At 64.3% G+C, this 24,457-nt stretch overlaps 2 long non-coding RNA genes across 4 annotated transcripts; both read right to left on the reverse strand.

The window, feature by feature from the left end:
- Positions 1–2,004: 2,004 nt before the first annotated feature.
- LOC141956731 (uncharacterized) lies at positions 2,005–3,270 on the reverse strand. 2 transcript variants are annotated; one of them, XR_012633003.1, is made up of 3 exons: positions 3,103–3,270; positions 2,495–2,611; positions 2,005–2,146 (listed from the first exon to the last, which is right to left on the reverse strand). It is a non-coding gene; the product is annotated as an uncharacterized LOC141956731 (long non-coding RNA). The 2 variants fall into 2 exon arrangements; XR_012633002.1 differs by having other exon boundaries at positions 2,005–2,178.
- A 13,343-nt stretch (positions 3,271–16,613) lies between these two features.
- On the reverse strand, positions 16,614–17,851 carry LOC141956732 (uncharacterized). Of its 2 annotated transcripts, none has more exons than XR_012633005.1 (3): positions 17,684–17,851; positions 17,076–17,192; positions 16,614–16,727 (listed from the first exon to the last, which is right to left on the reverse strand). It is a non-coding gene; the product is annotated as an uncharacterized LOC141956732 (long non-coding RNA). The 2 variants fall into 2 exon arrangements; XR_012633004.1 differs by having other exon boundaries at positions 16,620–16,759.
- Positions 17,852–24,457: the final 6,606 nt, after the last annotated feature.

The following is a 24,457-nucleotide window of genomic DNA, read 5'->3' on the forward strand; positions in this document are numbered from 1 at the left end:
ACCGGCTCGGGGCAGCCCCTGCCACCACCTCCAACACTGCCACCCTGCAGGCACCGCCATCCTCCCCAGGAGCTGCCAGCTGATGGCACGGCTCCACTCACCTTCTCCCTCGGTGCAGCCAGGGCCCAGCAATGCTCAGCGACTGCTCTGCTCCTCCCTTGGTTGACACCGACCCCTCCGACGGCTGCCTTGCTCTTAACAGCAGCACCCGCCCCTCCACCCGGAGCAAGCCCTTTACAGGGAGGGGCCGCTGCCATCAGCCTCACTGCCCACACCTGGGGCCCCTCCAGCCCCAGCCCACAGCTGGAGGCCATCACCCACCCCCACAGAGCATCATCACCCCTCCCAGCCCCTCACCTGGGGCAAAGGAAGCACAAAAGGCAGCCGGCAGCCAGCAAGTGTTTATTCAGTCACACACAGAACAAGTCCCAGAAGGGAGTGAGTCTGCTCCGGGGCTCAGGGCCCCTAATGCTGCCCCTGCCCCTGGCACACCTTGGCGCTTGTTCCCGGAGCCACGCTCCTCAGTCCAGCCGGGAACAGTCAGTCGGTTCCTGGAGCAACAAGCTGCAGGGCAGAGCTGGAAACTGCCAAACATGAGGAGAAAGATGCAGGACACAAGAAGACAGAAGAAAGGTGGCAGCTAGCTGACTAGTACAGGGGTAGAGAGAAAACAAGAGATGAGCAATGGGGCGGTGAGAGGATGGGGACAGGGAACCCAACGTGGATATGCAGAAAAAAAAGCAGCAGGGAGAGAAGAAAACAGGCAGCAGAAAGAAGGAGGAGGAGCAGGACAGAAACCAACAAAGAAGGACGAGGAGCAGCATAGAGATGCAGAAAAAAAAAAAGCTGGGATGGGTGGCACAACAGACATGGAGGGGAAAAAAAAAAAAAGGGGGGGAGCAGGGAGCTAGACCAAGCAAGATGGAAGAAAGACCAAAAAGCTCCAGAGAACAGGGCACAGAGGGAGGAAAAAGCAACAGCGATGTGGAGTCAGGACAGCAAACTATGGGAAGGAACACAAAACAAATCACATCGCTACATGTGACAGGGCAGAGAAGGAAGAATTAGGAAACAGGGACAGAGACACAGAAAAAAAGAGACCTGGAGCCAAAAACTAATCCTGATGCATACAGAAAGAAGGGGGGTGGGGGTGGGGGGGTGTATTCTAAAACAGGGGAAACAGAGACACAGAGATGGAGAAAAGACAAAAGCAACAGACTACAAGGCATCGAGAGAGGAATTACTGAATAGTAACAGAGCGCCAGCCAGAAACAGGCCACAAAGCAGCAAAGATCACAGGGGGTACGGGGCACAGAGGAAGGAATTCGCAAACCCGGCACAAGGAGCCAGACAGAGAGAGAGCGAGGCAAAAATTAAATGGTGAAAAGAGACAGACCGCAGGGCAGAGGGAGGAATTGATAAACAGGGACAGGGCACCCGACAGAGCATGATGGAGAACAGGGAAAAAAAAAATAGCAGCAAGCTACAGGGAAGAGGGAGGAATTAAAGAACAGTGACTGGAAGACAGACAGCGACACATGGAGAGAGAGAAGACAAAAGAGCGATGGGCAACAAGATGGATAGGGAGGAAACGAAAAACAGCAGAAGGGAGTCAGCCAGAGAGAAAGACACCGAGGAAAAAGGCCAGACAGGCTATGAGGGACGGAGGTAGGAATGAAAAACGGGGGACAGGGAGCAGGAAAGAGAGAGATGGAGATCGCAGGGAATAGCAGCGGGTGCAGGAAGAAGAAAGGGGCATCAATAGGAACAGGGAGCTGGACAGAGAGGGATGGAGAAAGGCAACAAGAGCGGCAGGGTACAGGGCAGAGAAAGGGAAGACCTACAAGATGGGGACAGGGAGATGCTCCAAGCAAGACGGAAGATACAGGTGAGCAAAAAAAGTTGAGCAGCACCAGAAAGAGAGGAGTCTAGGAGAAAGACAGGGAGGGACCAGGCCACACAAGAGGGATGAGAGGGGCCCAAGAGCTCGGGACTTACTGCAGTTCTCCGCGCTGCCGTGAGAATTTGACAGGTCAGACTCCTCCTTCTGTTTGCCTTCTCCCTTCCTCTTCTACAGCTCCAGGTGCCTGGCTGTCCTCCACTTATGAGAAGATGTAGGTGTCTCACAGCTCTTACGAGATGAGGCCTGCTAGACACAGAACCTCATTCAATCACACGCTACGTGCAGGAGTAGGACAGAGGAAAGAGAGAGAAACCGAGAAGTGAGGAGCAGAACGGAAGGATCGAGAGAGAAATGGACTGAGGAGTGATGCAAAAGGTACAGAACAAGCAGTCAGAAGTGCAGACAGAAAAAGAAAAGGGAGCAGCAAGACAAGAGAGAGAAAGTGAGAGAGGAAGGGGGAGCAAGGCAGAAGAAAAGAAAGAAAAGATATAGAGAAGAAGAAAAAAAAAATCACAGCATGGGAAAGAGAAGGGCGGGAAGGGACTGGGACATACAAGGGGGGCGACAGGGCCCCGAGGGCCCGGGACTCACCGCGGCTCTCGCTCCCGGCACTGCCGGGAGAACTGGACAGGTCAGATGCTTCTTTCTCCTTCCTTCCTCCTGCCCCTCCTCTTCTTCTGAAACTCCACTCGCCCGGCTGACCTCCCCCTAAAAGAATACGCGGGTGTCTCTCGGCTCTTACAAGACGTGGCTTCCGACACACGCAGCCTCGCTCGCTCGCTCGCTCCGCGGCCGTTCCGCGCCTGGGTCCGGCCCGCTGCGGACTGTGCAGAGGGCTCCTCGCTCACCCGGAGAGGCAGGCGCTCTCCTCCTGCAGGGCGAGGCGGCTGCTGCCCACATGCCCTTGACGTTCTCCTTCCTTCCCTTTCTCCGGCCCCTCCAGCTCCAGCCGCGGCGGCTCCCGCCCCGCTGCCCACGGCCGGGAAGGCTCGGCTCCGCCCGTCCCTTCTGGCCCCCGAGCCGTGAGGAGCGCCAGGCCGGGCAGAGACACCCCACGCCAGCCCGAGCTGGGCGCAGCCGGCGGCATCCCCGGGGCAGGAACGGACACGCGCGGCCCCAGCGCGGCCTCGGGAGGGGGCACGGAGGCGGCAGGGACCCTTATTGCCGCGGACCGGCCCGGCCGCAGCCCCAACACTCACCTCCGCCGCGCACGCGCACTCCCGGGAGACGCCGCGGCCGCGCACGCGCACCCCCGGGCCGGGGGGCACACCGCGTCTCGGGGAGCCGCGGGCAGCCCGCGGGAAACCGCCACAAAACCGCGTCTCGGGCCGCGCCGGTACCGAGGGCTGTGCCGTGCCGCGCGCGCCCGCCAGCGCCGCGGCTGCGGGGAACCGAGAGCGCAGAAACTGCAGCTCCCGGCGTGCCCCGGGGAGCCAACATGGCCGACCGGAAGCCCCCTGCACGTGACTACGGCTCCCGCCGCGCCGCCCGCGCACCCGGAAGCCCGGCCGAGCGCAGCCCCGCGCGGCTCCGGGCAGCGCCGCCGCCGCCCGGCCCCGACGCGGAGCGGCCTCCGCCCCCGGTCCCGCCGCACCTTTCCCCGCAGCCGCCCGGCCGCGCGGCCCCGCTCCTGCCTCGGCTCGCACCGGCTCCTCCTCCAGCACCGGCCCCGGACAGGGAGGGGGCGCTGCCTGCAGCCTCCCTGCCCGCCCCTGCGGCTCCTCCGGCCCGGCCCACGCTCCCCCCCCCCCGGTAACTATAGCGACCAGCACCGTTAATAAACGCCGGAGATGCCCGTCGCTCCTCCGAGCTCGCGCTCTATGGGCCGCCGGTCCTCCGGTCGCGGGGCCGCCGCCGCGCACGCGCACTCCGGGGGCCGCCCGGCGCAGCCGCACGCCGCAGGTCGCCTCTCCCCGCCGGGGGAACCTTCCCCGGCCAGCGGGAGCAGCCGCTGGGCGAGACCGCTCCGGTGCGCGGGCCGACGGGACCGACGCTGCCAAATCTTATAACCCCCCGGAGAGGGAGGAGCTCCGGCACGGCCGCAGCGCAGGGCAGCGCAGTCTCGCCTTGTGACCCAGAACTCAGCGGGGTGACCGAAGTGTCGGTCAGAGCAGCCTCAGGGCTCTTCGGACGGGTGGAAGGGGGAGGAAAGCCTGTGACAACGCGACACGGGAGCGCAGAGTTGTTTTAAGGACGAAACAGCGTAACTTCGGTCCCTGGGAGACCAGGACAGTAACTATTAAAAGCACACGTATTGTTAGATATTTTTCCTAAACTCACATTTATCCAATTTAGTTTTTCAAATCCTGGTGATAGCAGAAATAGTTTTTTAAAAAAACCCAGATAAATCCAGGAACATTTCTGCCCGCGTTCAGCCGCTCTTCTGGAGCGTACGCTAGGAGCTGGAGAACCCGAGCAAGCTGTCTGATCATATTTACGGCAGCTCTGGCCCCGACAGCTCCCCCGTCCGTCCCCTTGCCAGGAACTAGCGCCGCGGCGGCTACAGCTCAGCCCAAAGCCAAACCGACACCGACCTCGGCTCTGGAAAGCGCCACCTCATCTCCCCCCGTTTTGCTGATTAGGGATATCAATTCAACTCAGACACCGGAGTGAAAGGAGCAGGCGTATTTTATTAGAAATAACTAAATAACAGAAGAATATGGAAAACACGCAGTCAGGAAAGACGGAATAGTGCACTCACACAGACAGGAAAATACAGGGTAACGCATCAAATCCTGACTGCCTGAGAGAGAGGGAACAGCGATTAAAAAAGATCCCTCAGCACCTGCACCCGTTGCCATCACCCAGACCCGCAGGCAGCCCCGGTTACAGCGAGGGTTTGCAGAGCCTTTCCCGGCAAGTGGGAAACCCTACGCGGTGCGTCCACCCGTAGGTGAGGCCTCCAAAGTCGCTGTGAGCGGGTCCACCCTTCTATACCCCAAAATCGGCAAGCCAGAAGAGCTGGCACCTTGGTTTGGAGCGGAAATATCTGGTTTCAATCTCACATTAGATTCCCCCGGAGCCTGGCCAGGGCTCAGGGGAGAAGCTAAGGGAGCTCCTCTGCTTACCCAGGCAGACTAGGTGCAAGGGCTCACGTCAGGCCACAGGGCCAGACTACGGTCTCCACGACCCGGTTATTTTATCCCCACACAAAGAAAGATAAATGTACATTCAAGAGAGCTACGTCTTCCACACCTGTTTCACTAACGATGACATACTGAGTGAGCAGCTTCGGCTCAGGGCCTGTTGTTCAGGCTTCGATACTTCCACTTTTTACATCGGAATAGGTGGTTGGTTATCACTTAGTAAAATACCTGTTAGCACAATGGTTAACTTACAAAATACACAGGACTCGTCTACAGGTCAACTCTGGCTTGGCCCTATTGTCCAAGCCTTAGCGCTTCACCCCGAGAGTCCCCTTGCAAGCAGCCAGGACCAACACACGCCGCAAACATTCCAGCGGCTGCCAAAGGTTAAAATCCCACGCGCAGCGCCACGTGGCAGGCAGCGGTTAAAGCCGAGTTGGGCAGAAAAGGAGCTAAATGGGGAACACGCAGTTGGAGAAAGCATCTGACTGAGCACCCCCGGCACTGAACAGATGGGGAAAGGGTGGGCACAAACGCCCTTTTGGGGCAGGGAAGAGGAACGTGCTCCTCCAGAGGCTGAGATCCAGCCGCTTCCTTCCCCGTACAGGTGCGGAAAGAGAAGCACTCAGAGCAGGGGAATCCACCTCCAAAACCCTGCTCCCGACTGCTCTTCCCCCGGCATCCCACGCAGCCTCAAAGGGCGCTGCGGGTGGCTGCAGAGCCCTCCCGCTCCCCACGGCTGGTGCAGCCACATCCAAGCACAGAAAGGAGTTTTGAGAAAACTTCAGGAAGTTGGGTCATCGTCAGGTGGAATGGGAGCAGGTTCTAAAACTGGAGAACTACCAAGAGCCGAGTACTTGCTCACGAGGCAAAGAAAACATCCCCAAAGGGGCAGGGACGCTGGAGGCGACCACAGCCCAGGTGACAGGGAGATCCCCTGCCCAGGAGGGCTTTCTCTCGCCTCTTTGCCGGACCGCTGCCGCTACTCCTCCCGCTCGCTCTTGCCTCGCAGGTCCTTCTGCACGCGGTGGATGTCTCTCCCTTCTTCTCCACGACCAACTGCTGCAAGAGCAGGAGAATGCCATCAGGTCTGAGAGCGACGACGGTCCTGGGTGAGAGCTGGCCACAGCACCACCTGAACACCGGCCGCCCTCACACAGCCCTATACCCCCGCCCCCCCGAAAAAACCTCACAGATCGGCTTTTCTTACCCAATCGGTGCTCCGGTGCTGCCACACGTGGAGTCGCGGCGGGCGCTGGAGCTGGGCTCGGAATCGGGCACTCTGGGCAAACGGAGCTGGGCATGCAGAGCGGCGGCCACCGAGGCTGCGCCCCTGCTTACAGGGGGCTCGAGCCGCTGCCGGGACTGCAAAGTGCCCGGGACTGCAGGGCACGGGCCAGGCCCCGACTTACAGGGCGTGCCCGGGACTGCAGGGCACGGGCCAGGCCCCGACTTACAGGGCAGCCCCGGTCCCAAAGGCCCACGAGGCCCCTCCTCTCCGCTACAGGGGCGCCCTGACCCGCACCCCGCTAACAGGGCCGCCACCCCACACAAGGCGCCAGCCAAGCACTATCGAGAGTGCTGGGCGCTGTCTGCCCTGAAGGCAGGTGAATCGGCAGCAGCGGCCCTTTCCCAAGAGGTTCTGGGGGCTGGGGAAGCAGAACTTCCCGAGGGGGGTTCCTCATCGCTTGGGAGAAGCTGCCGCGTCACTGCGGAGCAGCTGGTTGCAAGGGGCTGGCGGCTGAGGCCCACCCGTGCTGCCTGTCCCCCTAAATCTCCCCCTGCCCTGCCGTACCCCTGTCCCCTCTCCCTCTATGCTTTAAGCCCCCAGGCCGCCGGGCACCACCAGGTGAGAAAATGGGGTCTGAGGCGGCTCAGGCCGGGGCAGGGGGCAGGAGGGAGGGCCGGGGGCCAGAGCACGCTGAGGGAAGGTCCCTCAGGCGGCCGGCTTCCCCGTCGTCCAGGCAGAGGAGCTGGCGCCCGACCGCGCCGTCCTTCCAGGCACCAGCTCCCGGAGAAGGAAGAAGGAACAGGCATCCGTGGCCTGCGGAAGAAACTACGAGGCGAGGGCAAGCGAGAGGAGGAGCGGCACGCTGAAACCGGGGAAAGAGAAAGGGGCTGCGGGCAAAGGGCCCTCCCTGTCACCACGGCTGCTGTGGGACAAGAGCGTCCTGGGCAACTCTGGGAGGGTCTCGAGGACTCTGGGGCAGGTACTTGGCTCAGGGCCGTTCCCTGCGTTTCTAGAGGCTACCGCGGTTCTCGGTGAAGGGGACACAACTGCCGAGCCTTTGCCCTCGAAGGCCGGGGGCCGCAGACGCCCGCTCGCTACCCGCTCCTCCTGCCGAGGGCGGGGGACGGGCACAACCCTGCTTACAGGGCCGTCGGGTCAGAGGGCTCCACGGCTCGTGGCACTCGCCCCGAGTACGGGGCCGGCACGCTGGCAGGTCGCCAGCAGGACAGGCAGCCACCCAGGCCCAGGGAGCGGGCGGGTCACGCGGCTTGGCTCTGTCCTTGGAAAGGAGGGGCCAGCCGGGACTCGCCCTCCGCTCGCGGGCTCAGCGGGGACCGACCCCCTGTTGCTGCACAGAGCCCCTCTTTCCCTCCCGGGAAGTTTAAGCTAAGTACGCTGCAGCGATTTCAACAGGGGCCTAAACAAGAAGCTCCTTCACTCGCTCACTCGCACCGACGCGGACACAGGCAGGCACACGGACACGGACAGGGGGAAAGAAAACTTCCCAGGAGAGAGAGCGAGCTCTGTGCAGCCAATGTCTGGGGAGCCGTCCCCTCCCGCGAGCAAGAGAGCAGAGCCTCGGACCTGTCCCCCCGGACGCACGGAGCCCAGAGGGACTCAACGTGCCACGGGCCTTCGCGGGGGACCGAGGGACAAGTGCCGCGACGCGCCCCGACTCCAGGGGGTCACGCTGGCCAGGCCGCCAGCAGGCAGAAAGCCGCCAGGGCCGGGGAAACAGCCCTCCCCTGCCTACAGGGCGGGCTTGGGGGCCAGAGAGCCCCATTTGCCCCTCGGTGCGGGGACGGTGCCGCTCTCTCCTTACAGGCTCGCCCCTCTCTCCGGGCAGCCAAACCGTCGGGGCAAGGGGGCAAAAGGCCAGAGACCCGAGCCCTGCTTACAGGGAGGTCACCCGGCGCAGCGCCGGCCAGGACACCAAAGGTGCCGGCAACGGTGCCGTGGGGAGGCCCCTTTGCCCTGAGCTCCCGCCTCTCCCCCCAGCCCTCTCTTCAGCCCGCCGCTCCTCCTCTCCCTCGCTCTGGCCTCGCAGCTCCTTCACGATGCCTTGTCTTGCTTCTCGAGGAGCTGGTGCTCAGAAGGAAGGCGCAGCCAGGCGCCAGCTCCCCCACCCGGAGGACAGAGCAGAGGCCCCGGCCCTGCTGCCAGGCCCCCCCCGCACCCAAGTTACAGGCCGGCCAGCCTGGCTGCGGCTCACCACCACGGCGCGCTTCAGGAGCTCCGCTTCCCGCCCCGGCCGCAGAGACGGCGCCGCTCACCCCCCTTGAAGGGTTGCCACCTGCCCGGCAGCCTGACCACGGGGTGACGTGGCAAAAGGCCGGCAAAAACCCAAAGACCCGAGCCCTGCTTACAGGGGGGTCACCCGGCACAAAGCCGGCCAGGGCACCAAAGGTCCTGGTGACACGCTGGTGCGACCACAGCCCCGGTGACAGGGAGGTCCCTTTGCCCAGAGCGCCCTTCTCCTGCCTCCTCTTGCTGCCCAGACTTCCTCCGCGCCTCGTCCCACTCCCTCTTGGCCTGCAGCGGTACAGGACGGAGACCTCCACGCCGCTACGCCGCCTGCTGCAAGGGCAGGAGGATGCCGTCAGGTCCGAGAGCGATGCTGGTCCCCGGCGAGAGCTGGCCACAGCACCACCCGAACCCCGGCCGCCCTCCCACCACCACCACCATCCCCCCTCCTTGCGAAAAAAACTCACAGATTGGCGTTCCTCACCCAGTACGTGCTCCAGCACTTCCTGCAGGGATGTCTACGACGGGCGCTTTTCTCCTCCGGGCTCCTGGCCGCGTTCAGCGAGGCTTGGACCCTCCACCGCCCCTGAGGCGATGGCCGTCCCTCCTCAGGCAGCTCCAGTCCCCTCTCACCGGCCCTGAGGAAGCTCCGCTCCCCCACCCCCCGCCGTTGACGACACTCCCCCCCCCAGGTGATGACACCACCCCACTTCCCCCCACCAGGCGACGACACTGCTCCCCCCCCACACACAGACACAGAGGCGACGACACTGCTCCCCCCCCCCCTCCCCCGCCGAGGCGACGACACTGCTCCCCCCCCCCCTCCCCCGCCGAGGCGACGACACTGCTACCCCCCCCCTCCCCCGCCGAGGCGACGACACTGCTACCCCCCCCCTCCCCCGCCGAGGCGACGACATTGCTCCCCCCCCCCTCCCCCGCCGAGGCGACGACACTGCTCCCCCCCCCCGCCGAGGCGACGACACCGACCCCCTCTCCAAGGCGGCTCCCGTCCCGTCCCCCCCCCCCCGTTCCCAAGTCGATCCGGTACTTCCCCAGGCAGGTTCGACTCCTGCTCGCCCCTTCCCCGGGCAGGTCCCCCTCAGGCGACCGCTCCGCCCCTCACAGCGGCGCTTTGTTCAGAGCGCCCTTCTCTTTCCTCTTGCTGCCCAGACTTCCTCCGCTGCTCCTCCCGCTCGCTCTTGCCTCGCAGGTCCTTCCACACGCAGTGGACATCTCTCCCTTCTCCGCCACCAGCTGCTGCAAGGGCAGGAGTGTGCCGTCAGGTCTGAGAAGGACGCCTGTCCCCAGCGAGAAGTGTCCACAGCACCACCCGAACCCCGGCCGCCCTCCAACCCCCCCTTCCCCCCCGAAAAAAACCTCACAGATCGGCGTTTCTCACCAGAGTCGATGCTCCAGCACTTCCTGCAGGGACGACTGCGCCGGGCACTCGTCTGCTCCAGGCACCTTGCCGCGCCTGGCGGGTCCAGGACTCTCCTGAGCCCCTCAGACAATGGCGCTCGCCCCCCCACAGGCGACTCGGGTCCACCCCCGCCCGCCCCGAGCCGAGCCGAGCCGATGAGGTACCCGCCGAGGCGGCGCCGATCGCCGAGCAGCCTTTTCCGGGGGCGCCGCTCCCGCTCCTCTCAGGCGGCCGCGCGGCGCCTCACTGCTGCGCGCGCCGTTCCCGCCCTTCGCCTCAGGCGGCCGCGCGGCGCCTCACTGCTGCGCGCGCCGTTCCCGCCCTTCGCCTCAGGCGAAAGCTCCGCCCCTCACGTCGGCGCGCGGCGTTCCCGCCCGCCGAAAGCGTCGGGGGCGTGCCGAAAGCGTCGGGGGCGTGCCGAAAGCGTCGGGGGCGTGCCGAAAGCGTCGGGGGCGTGCCGAAAGCGTCGGGGGCGTGCCGAAAGCGTCGGGGGCGTGCCGAAAGCGTCGGGGGCGTGCCGAAAGCGTCGGGGGCGTGCCGAAAGCGTCGGGGGCGTGCCGAAAGCGTCGGGGGCGTGCCGAAAGCGTCGGGGGCGTGCCGAAAGCGTCGGGGGCGTGCCGAAAGCGTCGGGGGCGTGCCGAAAGCGTCGGGGGCGTGCCGAAAGCGTCGGGGGCGTGCCGAAAGCGTCGGGGGCGTGCCGAAAGCGTCGGGGGCGTGCCGAAAGCGTCGGGGGCGTGCCGAAAGCGCCGGGGGCGTGCCGAAAGCGCCGGGGGCGTGCCGAAAGCGCCGGGGGCGTGCCGAAAGCGCCGGGGGCGTGCCGAAAGCGCCGGGGGCGTGCCGAAAGCGCCGGGGGCGTGCCGAAAGCGCCGGGGGCGTGCCGAAAGCGCCGGGGGCGTGCCGAAAGCGCCGGGGGCGTGCCGAAAGCGCCGGGGGCGTGCCGAAAGCGCCGGGGGCGTGCCGAAAGCGCCGGGGGCGTGCCGAAAGCGCCGGGGGCGTGCCGAAAGCGCCGGGGGCGTGCCGAAAGCGTCGGGGGCGTGCCGAAAGCGCCGGGGGCGTGCCGAAAGCGTCGGGGGCGTGCCGAAAGCGTCGGGGGCGTGCCGAAAGCGTCGGGGGCGTGCCGAAAGCGTCGGGGGCGTGCCGAAAGCGTCGGGGGCGTGCCGAAAGCGTCGGGGGCGTGCCGAAAGCGTCGGGGGCGTGCCGAAAGCGTCGGGGGCGTGCCGAAAGCGTCGGGGGCGTGCCGAAAGCGTCGGGGGCGTGCCGAAAGCGTCGGGGGCGTGCCGAAAGCGTCGGGGGCGTGCCGAAAGCGTCGGGGGCGTGCCGAAAGCGTCGGGGGCGTGCCGAAAGCGTCGGGGGCGTGCCGAAAGCGTCGGGGGCGTGCCGAAAGCGTCGGGGGCGTGCCGAAAGCGTCGGGGGCGTGCCGAAAGCGCCGGGGGCGTGCCGAAAGCGCCGGGGGCGTGCCGAAAGCGCCGGGGGCGTGCCGAAAGCGCCGGGGGCGTGCCGAAAGCGCCGGGGGCGTGCCGAAAGCGCCGGGGGCGTGCCGAAAGCGCCGGGGGCGTGCCGAAAGCGCCGGGGGCGTGCCGAAAGCGCCGGGGGCGTGCCGAAAGCGCCGGGGGCGTGCCGAAAGCGCCGGGGGCGTGCCGAAAGCGCCGGGGGCGTGCCGAAAGCGCCGGGGGCGTGCCGAAAGCGCCGGGGGCGTGCCGAAAGCGCCGGGGGCGTGCCGAAAGCGCCGGGGGCGTGCCGAAAGCGCCGGGGGCGTGCCGAAAGCGCCGGGGGCGTGCCGAAAGCGCCGGGGGCGTGCCGAAAGCGCCGGGGGCGTGCCGAAAGCGCCGGGGGCGTGCCGAAAGCGCCGGGGGCGTGCCGAAAGCGCCGGGGGCGTGCCGAAAGCGCCGGGGGCGTGCCGAAAGCGCCGGGGGCGTGCCGAAAGCGCCGGGGGCGTGCCGAAAGCGCCGGGGGCGTGCCGAAAGCGCCGGGGGCGTGCCGAAAGCGCCGGGGGCGTGCCGAAAGCGCCGGGGGCGTGCCGAAAGCCGAGATACAGGAGCAGGGGCGGCCTGAGCTCGGGCACAGCGTAGAGGCGGGATTACCAGGAGGGAGGGAAATGGGCAGGCAGGCACATGGAGCGGCAGACAGGCTCGCCGAGGATAACAATGCCTGGGAACTGGCCAGAGAAAGCTGTGGGCAAAAAGAGACCCCAAAGCCGATCTGAAACAAGAACTGAACAAGGAAAATAACAGCGCTAGGTTACAGGAGAGAAAGGGAGGATGAAACAAAGGAAGGAGAGAGAGCAGGACCAAGCATCTGGAAGAAAGAAAAAGGGAGAGCTAGAAGAAGACACAAGAGGGAGTGGGAGCAGGAACGAACGAGAGCAGAAGTACAGGGAAGAAAAAAACAACAAAAATCATAGCAGCATGGGATAGAGAGGGGGCCAGGGGACAGCCCAAAACGTCCAAGAGGGGCAACAGGGCCCGAGGGTCCGCGACTCACCGCAGCTGTCGCTCTCAGCGCTGCCAGGAAAAATTTGCCGATTCAGACCCTTCTTTCTCCTTCTCTCCTCCCTTCCTTTTCTGGAGGTGCAGTCGCTCAGCTGCCCTCCACCTCAAAGAACACGCGGGTGTCTCTCGGCTCTTACAAAACGCAGCTTCCTGCACGTGTGGCCTCGCTCGCACGCTGCGCGGCCGTACCGCGCTCTGGGTGACGCGCACGGACCCTGATCGCACGCTGGCGGTCCGGCCCGCTGCGGACTGTACAGAGGGCTCCTGCCTCGCCCAGAGAGGCAGGCTCTCTCTTCCTGCAGTGGAAGGCAGCTGCTGCCCACATGCCCTTGATTTTCTTCTTTCCCTTTCTCAGGCCTCTCCAGCTTCAGCTGTGACAGCTCCTGTCCACAGCCAGAAAACGTCCCAGGGGCCTGTCCCTTCTCACCTCTCTGCTGCGAGGAGCACAAGGGCAGGCAGAGAACCCCACACAGTTCTGAAGTGGGTCCGGTCAACAGCATCCCCAGGGAAGGAACAGGCAAGCACGGCCCTGCAGCAGGTGGAGGAAGCAAGCAGCCGATTCAACGTGAATGATAGAGCAAGCTTCAGCTTTATTGAAAAAAATCACCCCTTACATAAGCACTCTACAATAATCATGCACACTACTCACAAATCTATTGGATACGTGTAAAAGGCTACATTATAATATCCCAGCCCCTTGTGGCATTTCAGATATGTCCCAACATCTTCCCTCTTCTGGCCTGCCTTTTTTCCCAAGGTTGTTCACCATCACACTCAAGGCCACGGTGTACCTCAGTTTCTCTCTTTGTTAACATAACAGTCCGTTGTAAGCATAACTGTACCCTGGGTTGTTTCCTTTGTTTACCTCAGATGGCTGCAATCAGCTCCTGCAGAGACCCACGGCCTTGCTCTCTGCAAGCCATTCTCCAACACGGCCCCGGTGAGGCCTCTGGGAGAAGGTGAAGCGACTGCCGTTATTACCGTAGATCGCCCCTGGCCGGAGCCCCCCTTCCACAGGGGCTCCTGCGGAGGCGCCAAGGGCCGGCTTGCCGCCATCCCCGCGGGGCTCGGGGGTGACCCGGGGCTACGGGACGGGCTTCAGGGTAGAGGTGCGAGACCTGGGGCCAGGACACGGTGCGGGCGAGGCCAGTGCCAGCTCAAGGGGAGCTCTGGCAAGCTGGGGAGGCACCCGGCACCAACCCCCGGGGGACACCCATCTTCTTCCCCTCTGCCTTTGTCCCAGCTCTCGGGTAACTCCCTGGGGCTCCCCCGGCCCGGATCACCTCCAGCAGAGCGGAGGCCTGACACAGCAGGCGGTGTGAAGCTTCCTGCCCCACCGCTGCCGTGTGGCCAGCGGGCAGGAGGGGCCCCCACACCTGCCAAAGGGGCGGGCCGGCCTCACCGGCGGCCTCGGCCCTCGCCCACCCCCAGGAATCACGCCCAGCAAGCCTCACGCTGCGGCAGCAGGAAGGCGGCTCTGGCGGCGCCGCACACCTGTGCGGGGCCGGCGCTGCAGTCCTGCCCTTCGCGCACCGAGCGCCCGCCGGCAGTGTGACGTGGGGCGGCGGCGGCATTTCCTTACCAGGAGGGGGCACCGAGCGTGGCCGCACCCCCCCACGGGCATCGGAGCATCGCACTGACGTTGCTGGCGGGCGGCAGCGTGGGGCACGGGGGCACCTCTGTGTCGCCCACCGACAGCACCGTGTGGCGTTTGCCAGGCAGCGGCGGTGAGCGCGGGCGAGCGCCACCCCCCGCGCGAGCGGCGGCCGAGCGGCACGTCACTGCGCACACGCTCTCGAGGAACGGGCACGACGCTTGGTGGGGAGCAGCTGGAAGCCCCCGGGAATCCACGTGAAAGCGGCAACAAAACTATCCCTCGTGCTGCGCCACAGGGGCCGCGGCGGTAGCGAGGACTGCGCCGCGCTACGGGCGCCCACGAGCGGTGCGGCTGCCTGGCAGCCGAGTCTGCAGAACCTACAGCTCCTGGCACGCGCTGGCCAACGCGGCACGGCCGCCTGCACGCCAAGCGCTGTAAGACCCCGCATCCCAGCGTGACCCAGGGAACCAACGCGGCTGGCCAGAAACCCCACACGCCAGGAGCACAGCTCCCGCTGGGTTGCGAGAGGCAGTTTTCTCTGCTTTCTGACCCTGCAGCAACACCGTTGCTCACCCCTCCGAACCCCCACCAGTGCACCCAGAAGCCTCACCACCGGCTCGGGGCAGCCCCTGCCACCACCTCCAACACTGCCACCCTGCAGGCACCGCCATCCTCCCCAGGAGCTGCCAGCTGATGGCACGGCTCCACTCACCTTCTCCCTCGGTGCAGCCAGGGCCCAGCAATGCTCAGCGACTGCTCTGCTCCTCCCTTGGTTGACACCGACCCCTCCGACGGCTGCCTTGCTCTTAACAGCAGCACCCGCCCCTCCACCCGGAGCAAGCCCTTTACAGGGAGGGGCCGCTGCCATCAGCCTCACTGCCCACACCTGGGGCCCCTCCAGCCCCAGCCCACAGCTGGAGGCCATCACCCACCCCCACAGAGCATCATCACCCCTCCCAGCCCCTCACCTGGGGCAAAGGAAGCACAAAAGGCAGCCGGCAGCCAGCAAGTGTTTATTCAGTCACACACAGAACAAGTCCCAGAAGGGAGTGAGTCTGCTCCGGGGCTCAGGGCCCCTAATGCTGCCCCTGCCCCTGGCACACCTTGGCGCTTGTTCCCGGAGCCACGCTCCTCAGTCCAGCCGGGAACAGTCAGTCGGTTCCTGGAGCAACAAGCTGCAGGGCAGAGCTGGAAACTGCCAAACATGAGGAGAAAGATGCAGGACACAAGAAGACAGAAGAAAGGTGGCAGCTAGCTGACTAGTACAGGGGTAGAGAGAAAACAAGAGATGAGCAATGGGGCGGTGAGAGGATGGGGACAGGGAACCCAACGTGGATATGCAGAAAAAAAAGCAGCAGGGAGAGAAGAAAACAGGCAGCAGAAAGAAGGAGGAGGAGCAGGACAGAAACCAACAAAGAAGGACGAGGAGCAGCATAGAGATGCAGAAAAAAAAAAAGCTGGGATGGGTGGCACAACAGACATGGAGGGGAAAAAAAAAAAAAGGGGGGGAGCAGGGAGCTAGACCAAGCAAGATGGAAGAAAGACCAAAAAGCTCCAGAGAACAGGGCACAGAGGGAGGAAAAAGCAACAGCGATGTGGAGTCAGGACAGCAAACTATGGGAAGGAACACAAAACAAATCACATCGCTACATGTGACAGGGCAGAGAAGGAAGAATTAGGAAACAGGGACAGAGACACAGAAAAAAAGAGACCTGGAGCCAAAAACTAATCCTGATGCATACAGAAAGAAGGGGGGTGGGGGTGGGGGGGTGTATTCTAAAACAGGGGAAACAGAGACACAGAGATGGAGAAAAGACAAAAGCAACAGACTACAAGGCATCGAGAGAGGAATTACTGAATAGTAACAGAGCGCCAGCCAGAAACAGGCCACAAAGCAGCAAAGATCACAGGGGGTACGGGGCACAGAGGAAGGAATTCGCAAACCCGGCACAAGGAGCCAGACAGAGAGAGAGCGAGGCAAAAATTAAATGGTGAAAAGAGACAGACCGCAGGGCAGAGGGAGGAATTGATAAACAGGGACAGGGCACCCGACAGAGCATGATGGAGAACAGGGAAAAAAAAAATAGCAGCAAGCTACAGGGAAGAGGGAGGAATTAAAGAACAGTGACTGGAAGACAGACAGCGACACATGGAGAGAGAGAAGACAAAAGAGCGATGGGCAACAAGATGGATAGGGAGGAAACGAAAAACAGCAGAAGGGAGTCAGCCAGAGAGAAAGACACCGAGGAAAAAGGCCAGACAGGCTATGAGGGACGGAGGTAGGAATGAAAAACGGGGGACAGGGAGCAGGAAAGAGAGAGATGGAGATCGCAGGGAATAGCAGCGGGTGCAGGAAGAAGAAAGGGGCATCAATAGGAACAGGGAGCTGGACAGAGAGGGATGGAGAAAGGCAACAAGAGCGGCAGGGTACAGGGCAGAGAAAGGGAAGACCTACAAGATGGGGACAGGGAGATGCTCCAAGCAAGACGGAAGATACAGGTGAGCAAAAAAAGTTGAGCAGCACCAGAAAGAGAGGAGTCTAGGAGAAAGACAGGGAGGGACCAGGCCACACAAGAGGGATGAGAGGGGCCCAAGAGCTCGGGACTTAATGCAGTTCTCCGCGCTGCCGTGAGAATTTGACAGGTCAGACTCCTCCTTCTGTTTGCCTTCTCCCTTCCTCTTCTACAGCTCCAGGTGCCTGGCTGTCCTCCACTTATGAGAAGATGTAGGTGTCTCACAGCTCTTACGAGATGAGGCCTGCTAGACACAGAACCTCATTCAATCACACGCTACGTGCAGGAGTAGGACAGAGGAAAGAGAGAGAAACCGAGAAGTGAGGAGCAGAACGGAAGGATCGAGAGAGAAATGGACTGAGGAGTGATGCAAAAGGTACAGAACAAGCAGTCAGAAGTGCAGACAGAAAAAGAAAAGGGAGCAGCAAGACAAGAGAGAGAAAGTGAGAGAGGAAGGGGGAGCAAGGCAGAAGAAAAGAAAGAAAAGATATAGAGAAGAAGAAAAAAAAAATCACAGCATGGGAAAGAGAAGGGCGGGAAGGGACTGGGACATACAAGGGGGGCGACAGGGCCCCGAGGGCCCGGGCCTCACCGCGGCTCTCGCTCCCGGCACTGCCGGGAGAACTGGACAGGTCAGATGCTTCTTTCTCCTTCCTTCCTCCTGCCCCTCCTCTTCTTCTGAAACTCCACTCGCCCGGCTGACCTCCCCCTAAAAGAATACGCGGGTGTCTCTCGGCTCTTACAAGACGTGGCTTCCGACACACGCAGCCTCGCTCGCTCGCTCGCTCCGCGGCCGTTCCGCGCCTGGGTCCGGCCCGCTGCGGACTGTGCAGAGGGCTCCTCGCTCACCCGGAGAGGCAGGCGCTCTCCTCCTGCAGGGCGAGGCGGCTGCTGCCCACATGCCCTTGACGTTCTCCTTCCTTCCCTTTCTCCGGCCCCTCCAGCTCCAGCCGCGGCGGCTCCCGCCCCGCTGCCCACGGCCGGGAAGGCTCGGCTCCGCCCGTCCCTTCTGGCCCCCGAGCCGTGAGGAGCGCCAGGCCGGGCAGAGACACCCCACGCCAGCCCGAGCTGGGCGCAGCCGGCGGCATCCCCGGGGCAGGAACGGACACGCGCGGCCCCAGCGCGGCCTCGGGAGGGGGCACGGAGGCGGCAGGGACCCTTATTGCCGCGGACCGGCCCGGCCGCAGCCCCAACACTCACCTCCGCCGCGCACGCGCACTCCCGGGAGACGCCGCGGCCGCGCACGCGCACCCCCGGGCCGGGGGGCACACCGCGTCTCGGGGAGCCGCGGGCAGCCCGCGGGAAACCGCCACAAAACCGCGTCTCGGGCCGCGCCGGTACCGAGGGCTGTGCCGTGCCGCGCGCGCCCGCCAGCGCCGCGGCTGCGGGGAACCGAGAGCGCAGAAACTGCAGCTCCCGGCGTGCCCCGGGGAGCCAACATGGCCGACCGGAAGCCCCCTGCACGTGACTACGGCTCCCGCCGCGCCGCCCGCGCACCCGGAAGCCCGGCCGAGCGCAGCCCCGCGCGGCTCCGGGCAGCGCCGCCGCCGCCCGGCCCCGACGCGGAGCGGCCTCCGCCCCCGGTCCCGCCGCACCTTTCCCCGCAGCCGCCCGGCCGCGCGGCCCCGCTCCTGCCTCGGCTCGCACCGGCTCCTCCTCCAGCACCGGCCCCGGACAGGGAGGGGGCGCTGCCTGCAGCCTCCCTGCCCGCCCCTGCGGCTCCTCCGGCCCGGCCCACGCTCCCCCCCCCCCGGTAACTATAGCGACCAGCACCGTTAATAAACGCCGGAGATGCCCGTCGCTCCTCCGAGCTCGCGCTCTATGGGCCGCCGGTCCTCCGGTCGCGGGGCCGCCGCCGCGCACGCGCACTCCGGGGGCCGCCCGGCGCAGCCGCACGCCGCAGGTCGCCTCTCCCCGCCGGGGGAACCTTCCCCGGCCAGCGGGAGCAGCCGCTGGGCGAGACCGCTCCGGTGCGCGGGCCGACGGGACCGACGCTGCCAAATCTTATAACCCCCCGGAGAGGGAGGAGCTCCGGCACGGCCGCAGCGCAGGGCAGCGCAGTCTCGCCTTGTGACCCAGAACTCAGCGGGGTGACCGAAGTGTCGGTCAGAGCAGCCTCAGGGCTCTTCGGACGGGTGGAAGGGGGAGGAAAGCCTGTGACAACGCGACACGGGAGCGCAGAGTTGTTTTAAGGACGAAACAGCGTAACTTCGGTCCCTGGGAGACCAGTACAGTAACTATTAAAAGCACACGTATTGTTAGATATTTTTCCTAAACTCACATTTATCCAATTTAGTTTTTCAAATCCTGGTGATAGCAGAAATAGTTTTTTAAAAAAACCCAGATAAATCCAGGAACATTTCTGCCCGCGTTCAGCCGCTCTTCTGGAGCGTACGCTAGGAGCTGGAGAACCCGAGCAAGCTGTCTGATCATATTTACGGCAGCTCTGGCCCCGACAGCTCCCCCGTCCGTCCCCTTGCCAGGAACTAGCGCCGCGGCGGCTACAGCTCAGCCCAAAGCCAAACCGACACCGACCTCGGCTCTGGAAAGCGCCACCTCATCTCCCCCCGTTTTGCTGATTAGGGATATCAATTCAACTCAGACACCGGAGTGAAAGGAGCAGGCGTATTTTATTAGAAATAACTAAATAACAGAAGAATATGGAAAACACGCAGTCAGGAAAGACGGAATAGTGCACTCACACAGACAGGAAAATACAGGGTAACGCATCAAATCCTGACTGCCTGAGAGAGAGGGAACAGCGATTAAAAAAGATCCCTCAGCACCTGCACCCGTTGCCATCACCCAGACCCGCAGGCAGCCCCGGTTACAGCGAGGGTTTGCAGAGCCTTTCCCGGCAAGTGGGAAACCCTACGCGGTGCGTCCACCCGTAGGTGAGGCCTCCAAAGTCGCTGTGAGCGGGTCCACCCTTCTATACCCCAAAATCGGCAAGCCAGAAGAGCTGGCACCTTGGTTTGGAGCGGAAATATCTGGTTTCAATCTCACATTAGATTCCCCCGGAGCCTGGCCAGGGCTCAGGGGAGAAGCTAAGGGAGCTCCTCTGCTTACCCAGGCAGACTAGGTGCAAGGGCTCACGTCAGGCCACAGGGCCAGACTACGGTCTCCACGACCCGGTTATTTTATCCCCACACAAAGAAAGATAAATGTACATTCAAGAGAGCTACGTCTTCCACACCTGTTTCACTAACGATGACATACTGAGTGAGCAGCTTCGGCTCAGGGCCTGTTGTTCAGGCTTCGATACTTCCACTTTTTACATCGGAATAGGTGGTTGGTTATCACTTAGTAAAATACCTGTTAGCACAATGGTTAACTTACAAAATACACAGGACTCGTCTACAGGTCAACTCTGGCTTGGCCCTATTGTCCAAGCCTTAGCGCTTCACCCCGAGAGTCCCCTTGCAAGCAGCCAGGACCAACACACGCCGCAAACATTCCAGCGGCTGCCAAAGGTTAAAATCCCACGCGCAGCGCCACGTGGCAGGCAGCGGTTAAAGCCGAGTTGGGCAGAAAAGGAGCTAAATGGGGAACACGCAGTTGGAGAAAGCATCTGACTGAGCACCCCCGGCACTGAACAGATGGGGAAAGGGTGGGCACAAACGCCCTTTTGGGGCAGGGAAGAGGAACGTGCTCCTCCAGAGGCTGAGATCCAGCCGCTTCCTTCCCCGTACAGGTGCGGAAAGAGAAGCACTCAGAGCAGGGGAATCCACCTCCAAAACCCTGCTCCCGACTGCTCTTCCCCCGGCATCCCACGCAGCCTCAAAGGGCGCTGCGGGTGGCTGCAGAGCCCTCCCGCTCCCCACGGCTGGTGCAGCCACATCCAAGCACAGAAAGGAGTTTTGAGAAAACTTCAGGAAGTTGGGTCATCGTCAGGTGGAATGGGAGCAGGTTCTAAAACTGGAGAACTACCAAGAGCCGAGTACTTGCTCACGAGGCAAAGAAAACATCCCCAAAGGGGCAGGGACGCTGGAGGCGACCACAGCCCAGGTGACAGGGAGATCCCCTGCCCAGGAGGGCTTTCTCTCGCCTCTTTGCCGGACCGCTGCCGCTACTCCTCCCGCTCGCTCTTGCCTCGCAGGTCCTTCTGCACGCGGTGGATGTCTCTCCCTTCTTCTCCACGACCAACTGCTGCAAGAGCAGGAGAATGCCATCAGGTCTGAGAGCGACGACGGTCCTGGGTGAGAGCTGGCCACAGCACCACCTGAACACCGGCCGCCCTCACACAGCCCTATACCCCCGCCCCCCCGAAAAAACCTCACAGATCGGCTTTTCTTACCCAATCGGTGCTCCGGTGCTGCCACACGTGGAGTCGCGGCGGGCGCTGGAGCTGGGCTCGGAATCGGGCACTCTGGGCAAACGGAGCTGGGCATGCAGAGCGGCGGCCACCGAGGCTGCGCCCCTGCTTACAGGGGGCTCGAGCCGCTGCCGGGACTGCAAAGTGCCCGGGACTGCAGGGCACGGGCCAGGCCCCGACTTACAGGGCAGCCCCGGTCCCAAAGGCCCACGAGGCCCCTCCTCTCCGCTACAGGGGCGCCCTGACCCGCACCCCGCTAACAGGGCCGCCACCCCACACAAGGCGCCAGCCAAGCACTATCGAGAGTGCTGGGCGCTGTCTGCCCTGAAGGCAGGTGAATCGGCAGCAGCGGCCCTTTCCCAAGAGGTTCTGGGGGCTGGGGAAGCAGAACTTCCCGAGGGGGGTTCCTCATCGCTTGGGAGAAGCTGCCGCGTCACTGCGGAGCAGCTGGTTGCAAGGGGCTGGCGGCTGAGGCCCACCAAGTGCTACCTGTCCCCCTAAATCTCCCCCTGCCCTGCCGTACCCCTGTCCCCTCTCCCTCTATGCTTTAAGCCCCCAGGCCGCCGGGCACCACCAGGTGAGAAAATGGGGTCTGAGGCGGCTCAGGCCGGGGCAGGGGGCAGGAGGGAGGAGGGAGGGCCGGGGGCCAGAGCACGCTGAGGGAAGGTCCCTCAGGCGGCCGGCTTCCCCGTCGTCCAGGCAGAGGAGCTGGCGCCCGACCGCGCCGTCCTTCCAGGCACCAGCTCCCGGAGAAGGAAGAAGGAACAGGCATCCGTGGCCTGCGGAAGAAACTACGAGGCGAGGGCAAGCGAGAGGAGGAGCGGCACGCTGAAACCGGGGAAAGAGAAAGGGGCTGCGGGCAAAGGGCCCTCCCTGTCACCACGGCTGCTGTGGGACAAGAGCGTCCTGGGCGACTCTGGGAGGGTCTCGAGGACTCTGGGGCAGGTACTTGGCTCAGGGCCGTTCCCTGCGTTTCTAGAGGCTACCGCGGTTCTCGGTGAAGGGGACACAACTGCCGAGCCTTTGCCCTCGAAGGCCGGGGGCCGCAGACGCCCGCTCGCTACCCGCTCCTCCTGCCGAGGGCGGGGGACGGGCACAACCCTGCTTACAGGGCCGTCGGGTCAGATGGCTCCACGGCTCGTGGCACTCGCCCCGAGTACGGGGCCGGCACGCTGGCAGGTCGCCAGCAGGACAGGCAGCCACCCAGGCCCAGGGAGCGGGCGGGTCACGCGGCTTGGCTCTGTCCTTGGAAAGGAGGGGCCAGCCGGGACTCGCCCTCCGCTCGCGGGCTCAGCGGGGACCGACCCCCTGTTGCTGCACAGAGCCCCTCTTTCCCTCCCGGGAAGTTTAAGCTAAGTACGCTGCAGCGATTTCAACAGGGGCCTAAACAAGAAGCTCCTTCACTCGCTCACTCGCACCGACGCGGACACAGGCAGGCACACGGACACGGACAGGGGGAAAGAAAACTTCCCAGGAGAGAGAGCGAGCTCTGTGCAGCCAATGTCTGGGGAGCCGTCCCCTCCCGCGAGCAAGAGAGCAGAGCCTCGGACCTGTCCCCCCGGACGCACGGAGCCCAGAGGGACTCAACGTGCCACGGGCCTTCGCGGGGGACCAAGGGACAAGTGCCGCGACGCGCCCCGACTCCAGGGGGTCACGTTGGCCAGGCCGCCAGCAGGCAGAAGGCCGCCAGGGCCGGGGAAACAGCCCTCCCCTGCCTACAGGGCGGGCTTGGGGGCCAGAGAGCCCCATTTGCCCCTCGGTGCGGGGACGGTGCCGCTCTCTCCTTACAGGCTCGCCCCTCTCTCCGGGCAGCCAAACCGTCGGGGCAAGGGGGCAAAAGGCCAGAGACCCGAGCCCTGCTTACAGGGAGGTCACCCGGCGCAGCGCCGGCCAGGACACCAAAGGTGCCGGCAACGGTGCCGTGGGGAGGCCCCTTTGCCCTGAGCTCCCGCCTCTCCCCCCAGCCCTCTCTTCAGCCCGCCGCTCCTCCTCTCCCTCGCTCTGGCCTCGCAGCTCCTTCACGATGCCTTGTCTTGCTTCTCGAAGAGCTGATGCTCGGAAGGAAGGCGCAGCCAGGCGCCAGCTCCCCCACCCGGAGGACAGAGCAGAGGCCCCGGCCCCGCTGCCAGGCCCCCCCCCGCGCCCAAGTTACAGGCCGGCCGGCCTGGCTGCGGCTCACCACCACGGCGCGCTTTAGGAGCTCCGCTTCCCGCCCCGGCCGCAGAGACGGCGCTGCTCACCCCCCTTAGAGGGTTGCCACCTGCCCGGCAGCCTGACCACGGGGTGACGTGGCAAAAGGCCGGCAAAAACCCAAAGACCCGAGCCCTGCTTACAGGGGGGTCACCCGGCACAAAGCCGGCCAGGGCACCGAAGGTCCTGGCGACACGCTGGTGCGACCACAGCCCCGGTGACGGGGAGGTCCCTTTGCCCAGAGCGCCCTTCTCCTGCCTCCTCTTGCTGCCCAGACTTCCTCCGCTCTTGGCCTGCAGCGGTACAGGACGGAGACCTCCACGCCGCTCCGCCGCCTGCTGCAAGGGCAGGAGGATGCCGTCAGGTCCGAGAGCGATGCTGGTCCCCGGCGAGAGCTGGCCACAGCACCACCCGAACCCCGGCCGCCCTCCCACCACCCACCCCGCGAAAAAACCTCGCAGATCGGCTTTCCTCACCCAGTCGGTGCTCCAGTGCTTCGTGCAGGGACCGTGACGGGCTCTCATCTGCAATGGGCTCCTGGCAGCGTCCGGCGGCTCCTGGCAGCGTCCGTCAGGGCCTGGACCCTCCTCAGCCCCTGAGGTGATGGCGGTCCCTCCTCATGCAGCTCCAGTCCCCCCCCACGCGCCCTGACGCAGGTCTGCTGCCCCTCCTAGGCGACGGCACTGGCCCCCCACCCTGCAGCAGCTTTGATCCCCCGCCAAGGTGGCTCCAATCCCTCGGCCCCGAGTCGATCCATTTCTTGCTGAGGCAGCGCCGACTTGCGCTCCCCTTTCCCTCAGGCGGCCGCTCCGCCCCTCACAGCGGCGCTTTGCCCAGAGCGCGCTTCTCTTTCTTCCGCTTGCTGCCCAGACTTCCTTCGCTGCTCCTCCTGCTAACCCTTGCCTTGCACGGCCTTCCGCATGCGGTGGATGTCTCTCCCTTCTCCACCACCAAGTGCTGCAAGAGCAGGAGGGTGCCGTCAGGCCTGAGAGGGACGACGGTCCCCGGCGAGAGCCTGACACGGCACCACCCGAACCCTGGCCGCCCTCCCACACCACTATTCCTCTATACCCCCCCCCCAAAAAAAAACCTCACAGATCGGCTTTTCTTACCCAATCGGTGCTCCGGTGCTGCCACACGTGGAGTCGCGGCGGGTGCTGGAGCTGGGCTCGGAATCGGGCACTCTGGGCAAATGGAGCTGGGCATGCAAAACGGCGGCCACCGAGGCTGCGCCCCTGCTTACAGGGGGCTCGAGCCGCTGCCGGGACTGCAGAGTGCCTGGGACTGCAGGGCACGGGCCAGGCCCCGACTTACAGGGCAGCCCCGGTCCCAAAGGCCCACGAGGCCCCTCCTCTCCGCTACAGGGGCGCCCTGACCCGCACCCCGCTAACAGGGCCGCCACCCCACACAAGGCGCCAGCCACGCACTATCGAGAGTGCTGGGCGCTGTCTGCCCTGAAGGCAGGTGAA

Source organism: Athene noctua, chromosome 2, assembly GCF_965140245.1.
Source record: "Athene noctua chromosome 2, bAthNoc1.hap1.1, whole genome shotgun sequence".
Taxonomy (NCBI): Eukaryota; Metazoa; Chordata; class Aves; order Strigiformes; family Strigidae; genus Athene; species Athene noctua.